Source organism: Carlito syrichta, unplaced genomic scaffold, assembly GCF_000164805.1.
Source record: "Carlito syrichta isolate Samal-C Ts95f unplaced genomic scaffold, Tarsius_syrichta-2.0.1 Scaffold308678, whole genome shotgun sequence".
NCBI classification, from domain to species: Eukaryota; Metazoa; Chordata; class Mammalia; order Primates; family Tarsiidae; genus Carlito; species Carlito syrichta.
This window is the reverse complement of record NW_007252774.1, coordinates 139,117-145,116: the sequence shown is the minus strand read 5'-3', so window position 1 is coordinate 145,116 and position 6,000 is coordinate 139,117.

Sequence of the window (6,000 nt, the reverse complement as noted above, 5' to 3'; positions counted from 1 at the left end):
GTCTCGAACCCGCGGGCTCAGGCAATCCACTCACCTTGGCCTCCCAAAGCGCTGGGATTAAAGGCTGAGCCACCAAGCCCGGCCTATCCTCCATGTTCTTATTAAAAACAAAATGAAATCTCTTTCCAGCTCGTGCCATTTCACCCTGTACCACCTTCTGTCTCATCTACTAACCTCCTGGTAACTCCCCATCATTCACAAAAGGCTTTTTCTTTTTGCTTACCAGCTTTATCCCCACCTCAAACATGTTGTCATCCTGGGTAGCTTCAACATTGTAATTAGCTATACTCTTTTGGGGGCCACCATCTGATATTCACCCTCCTGATTGTCTTTTTAAAAAACTACCTCTTCCTTCACTCTTGGTTGCTTGTGGTTACCATGACTTGCAGCATTTATCATTGTTGCGGTGTCATATCTATTTGTATGGATACTTGATTTGCTGGATTCCATATTAAAGTGTAAAGGAAGCTTCATGGAGGAGGGAACCATATTTTTTTTTTATCATCTTATCCCCAACACCCATTACAGTGCATGGCACATTGTGAGTGTTAAGTACATACTTGTTGGTTGACTGAGTGCATCTTTCATCATGAAACTTTCTGCTAGTATTGAGAAGTTTCGACAATCCAGACTGATTTGGAAGAAAGTCTCTCTAGTGATGTGGAACAGATTGGAATTTTTATTTTAAAATAAGCAATTTATTATTATAAACGTTCAAGTACATTCAGTGAATGACAGGTCAAGCCCTGGGCAAAATGATGGCACAGACATCAATCTCCCTTTTTTGTTTTATTCACACTTTTCTTCTTCAAGGACTTGGAGCCTTGTCATTTTTCTAGTCTATCAAAAACTGCAAGGTGTGACATGAGTTGTTGAAAGCTCAGCGTGCACTTCACTCAAGGTCTTCCATCTTGCTTAGCTATTTCTATGTAAAATGTTCTTGCTAAGAAAGGAGAGATTTTTAAGATCTATGGAGAATTACATGTGGAGAAGAACTGAGGCCTTGGGCCACCAGCCACTCTGGGTATGTGTATTAACTGTGTGTTTCTGATGCTTTGACATTTTGAAGCCTTGTTGACCTTGGAAGGACAACCCTGCTGAAGATTAGTCAATACCTAGAGAGTCACGTCCTCTCAAGAGAATTGTTTCATATGCAAACCAACCAATCCAAAGTCCGTGTCCCCAATCATCTCCTGTACTGAGTTCTTACACTCCACATAGTCCTGTGTGGCATGGTGTGCCTCTTCTTCAGAAGTGTAACAAACTGTCTTTTCAGTGACAATCATCTCCTGATGTGTTGGTCTCACCATACCTGAATAATAACAAAATCTGCACTTTAAAACAACTTGCCAACTATAATGAGTTTAGGTAAGCATGACCTAGTTGAGGGTGAACTAATTACGTTTTGTAGGAACATGGTGAAGAGCTGTGTACATTTGTCTTTGAGTGGTGGAAGCTTGTTGCAACACTAGGCTATAACTTAGGAGTCTGTGGAAATCACTGCATCATCCCCACAATCACCTTGAATCTCTTTCTTTTGAGATGAAGATGTGGATTTTCCAATGGAGGATTTGTGACAGAAAGATCCTCACACTCATCCTTTCTTGCAACTTCTACTAGCACCTCTCAAGACACCACCCAGTTATCCAACACTCTTCAATATGCACAATTGACATTGTTTTTAAAAAATAACGACTTTATTTTATTTTGAAATAAATACAAACTTGTAGAAGAGTTGCAAGAAGAGTACAGAACTCTTTCTCCCAAAATTATTATAGCAAATTGCCAATTTGGTGCCCCAACACTCCCGAATCCTTTCGTGTGCATTTCCTAGAAACAAGAACATTTTCTATACAACGATCAAAGTCAGGAAATTAACATTGATACGTTACTACCATGCAATTTTCAGACCCCAATTAAGTTTCAGCAACAGTCCTAGTAATGTCAATTATTGCAAAAGAATCCGTTCAGAGTCACGCACTGAACTTTGTTGCTATGTCTCTTCCATCTCCCTATGCTGGAAGAGTTCCTCGTTCTTACTCTGACTTTCATGACTTGGACACTTGAAGATTACAAGACAGTTAATTCATAGACTACCCCTTCATTCAGGTTTGTCTGAGTTTGCTCATGATTAGATTCAGATGGACATTTCCTTAATCATAAGAAATATGAGCATAAAAACATCTTCAGCAGGCTTTGTTATTTTTAATAACTTGTAACACACAAGTGTGTGTTTGTTGGACAAAATGAGTCCCTGAGAGTCCCTTTGGTGGTGACTGTTTTCAGAATGGGGTGAAGTATATATGTGTTTACACATGTATACAGTAGGTAAGTGTACATTTGAGTGTGCATGCACTCAGATATATCCATTCCAGCAGTAGTTAATGAAGGAGGCTACTCAGGACTCAATACCTCTAGAGTTGATTACTTAGAGCTTAAATAATCTTCATTTAAATCTATTCCTGGTAGTTAGCTAGTTGACATGAGGAATATAAGGAATGACATGCAATTGGCAAAATGAGTGGTGGTCATGAAAAGCAGTTGGTTAGGGATAATGTTCAGAACACATCACCCTTTATGTACAACAGTTTAAAACAATACATACAGTTCTTGGGGTCTTAAACTGCAGTGGCCCTGGGACTCTCCTCAACAGTCTCTGACTAAGACTCGAGTCTGCGCAGTCCTGCTGACCAAACACCTTTATGTTTACTTCAGAGAGAGCCTCTCACATAAGGGACTGGTCAGTGTGTTCAAGGCAATAATGGGCATCCCTGTGCTGAGGAACAGGGAGATGATTTTGTGTGCCTCCTTGCTAATAAGTATTTGTGGGTTTAGTAGACATTGGTCTGCCATCAAAATAAGATTCTTAGGTAATGAGCTTATAGAAAGAAGACTGACAACTCAAACTACCAGAAGTAAGTTCAACAGGCCAACTGTAGAACAAAGCAATTCAAATGGTGTCTTTAGGTAATGAATGCTATGAAAGAAAGAAAAATGAGGAAGAGTGTTATAGATGGAAAGAAGTTAAAGAAGCATCATGTCCAAATGTTTCTATGAACTATGATTAGATTCTGTTTTAAAATAAATAGCTATGAAGTCCAAAATATTAGAAACATTTCTTAAAACTTTTCTTTTTGACAATCTCACACTAAAACGTTGCAAGAATAATACAAAGAATTACCTTATAAACTCCATTCATAATCCCAAACTGTTAACATTTTGCAACATTTACTTTTTCCTTCACACACACACACACACACACACACACACACACACACACACACACATACACACACACAAATACATAGTATGTACATTTTTATATTTAACTTCTTCTGAATCAATTCAAAGACCACTGTAGGCATGATGCTTCTATCCCTTAAATACTTTAGTGAAAATTCCTAAGAAGCAATATTCTCTTACATAACCACGCTATACTCAATAAAATCAGGTAATTTCCATGAATAGTGTACTATTATCTATAAACTTTATTCAAATTTTGCTAATTGGCCCAATAAATGCCCTTTTTAACAAAAGGAAATTCAAGATTTTGTACAACATTCAGTTGGCCTGTGTCTTTAATCTCATTTAATCCTAAATAATTCCCCAATCGTTGTTCAGTTTTTTACAACATTGACATTTGTGAATAGAGACCAGTTATTCTGTAAAATGTTCTTCAGTTTGAGTTTGTCTGTTTTCCCATGATTAGACTCAGGTACGGGATTTTCGGCGGGAATAGCACAGAAGTGATATGGTCTCCTCAGTGCAATATATCATGAGTCACATTATGTCAGCTTGCCTCATTACTGATGCTAAGTTGTTTTTTTTTTTGAGTTGAAGTCTCACTCTTGTCACCCAGGCTGAAGAGCAGCAGCATGCTCACAGCCACCGCAGCCTCCACCTGTTGGACTTGGGTGATAATTCCACCTCAGCCTTCCAAGTAGCTGGAACTACAGTCACACGTCACCACATCTAACTAGTTTTTGTAATTTATTGTAGAGACAAAGTCTCACCAAGTGGTCCAGGCTGGTCTCGAAACCTCAGGCTCAGGCAATCCTCTCGCCTCAGCCTCCCAAAGTGCTGGGATTACAGCTGCGCCATCTTGCCCAGCCTGGTGATGTTAAATTTAATTGCTTGGTTAAAGTTCCGTGTGACAGATTTCTCTATTATAAAGTTCCGTATGACAGATTTCTCTATTATAAAGTTACTTACTATTTTCCCCTTTGCAATTAATAAACATCGTGTGGGGAGAAACTCTGAGACTCTGTGAATATCCTATTATTCTTGTGCTAGGCAGAATGGCCTCTCAAAGATGGTCATGCCCTAATCCTGGAACCTGTGAATATGTTAGGTTACATGGCAAAGGGGGGAGAAAGTTCCAGATGGAATTAATTTGTTAATCAGTTGATTGTACGAGAGTAAGATTATCCTGAATTGTCCTGGTGGGCCCAATGGACTCACAGGGTCCTTAAAAGTTCAAGAGGAAGGTAGAATAATGAGCCAGAGATGGAGTAGAAAGAGGCAAGTTTAGAATTATGCAATGTGAAAAGGACCTGACTTTAACTGATATCGTTGCTGGACTTGATGTCATTGTTGGCTTTGAAGATGGAAGAAGAGGGCCATGAGTCAGAAAACATGGGTAGCCTCTTGTTTTGAAATGTAGATTTGATGTATGGTGAGGTCAGCAGATTAGGAGGTGATTGCCATTGAAAAGATAGTTTGTTGCTTACAAATCCAAGAGGAGTGCAATGAAAAATTATGAGGACTACGTGGGGAAGCATCAGGGTGGGTCAGGAAATGGAGGCAGAGAGGGGAACACATGGGCAAGAGCCTTTGTTGTGATTTCCATGGGAAGGAATGGGTGAGAAAGTGTAAGCACACTTAGATTGGCTAATTTGGATAGTTTCAACAAACTTTAGAGTATAAGAGCTGTCTGAATTGTCAGGTACCTGGTCCTGGGGTAATGAAGGCAGAGTAATAGTGTCCTGTAGTGTAAGAACTCAATAAAGAGGTGGTTGGACATTTTTTCATGTATCAATTGGCTGCTCGTATGTCTTCTTTTGAAAACTGTCTATTCATATCTTTTGTCCACCTTGTAATGGGGCTGTTTGCTTTTTTCTTTGCAGCACGTTTGAGTTCTTTGTAGATCCTAGATGTTAGACCTTTGTCAGACATGGAGGTGGCAAATATTTTTTCCCAGTCTGGGGGCTGTCTCCCTGCTCTCTTGATGGTTTCTTTGGCTTTGCAGAAGCTTGTCAGTTTGATGAGGTCCCACGTGTCTGTCTTATCTTTTATGACATGGACCCTTACAGTTTTGATCAGGAATTGGTTGCCAGTTCCAATTTCCATAAGAGTGTCTCCTGCATTTTCTAAGGTTCTTATAGTTTGAGGTTTTACGTTTAGGTCTCTGATCCATTTAGAGTTAATTTTTGTGTATGGGAATAGGTAGGGGTCCTGTTTCAATCTTCTGCATGTGGTCAGCCAGTTCTCCCAGCACCATTTACTGAATAGGTTCTCGTCTCCCCAGTGGTTGGTGGTAGAGGCTTTGTCAAAGATGAGTTGGTTGAGAAATTGAGGTGTTCAGCCTCACTAGTCATCAAGGAGATGCAAATTAAAACTACACTGAGATACCACCTAACTCCAGTCAGGATGGCCATCATCAATAACTCAAAAAATAACAGATGCTGGAGAGGATGTGGCAAAAAGGGAACACTTCTACACTGTTGGTGGGAGTGCAAACTAATACAGCCTCCGTGGAAAACAGTGTGGCATTTCCTAAAAGTTCTAAAAATCAACCTTCCATATGACCCCACAATCCCCCTTCTGGGGATACCCAGAAGAACTCAAATCACTCTATAAAAGATACCTACACACATATGTTTATTGCTGCACTGTTCACAATAGCAAGAACATGGAACCAACTGTGCTGCCCATCAAAAGAGGACTGAATTTTTTAAAATGTGGTACATATACACAATGGAATATTATGCAGCCATAAAG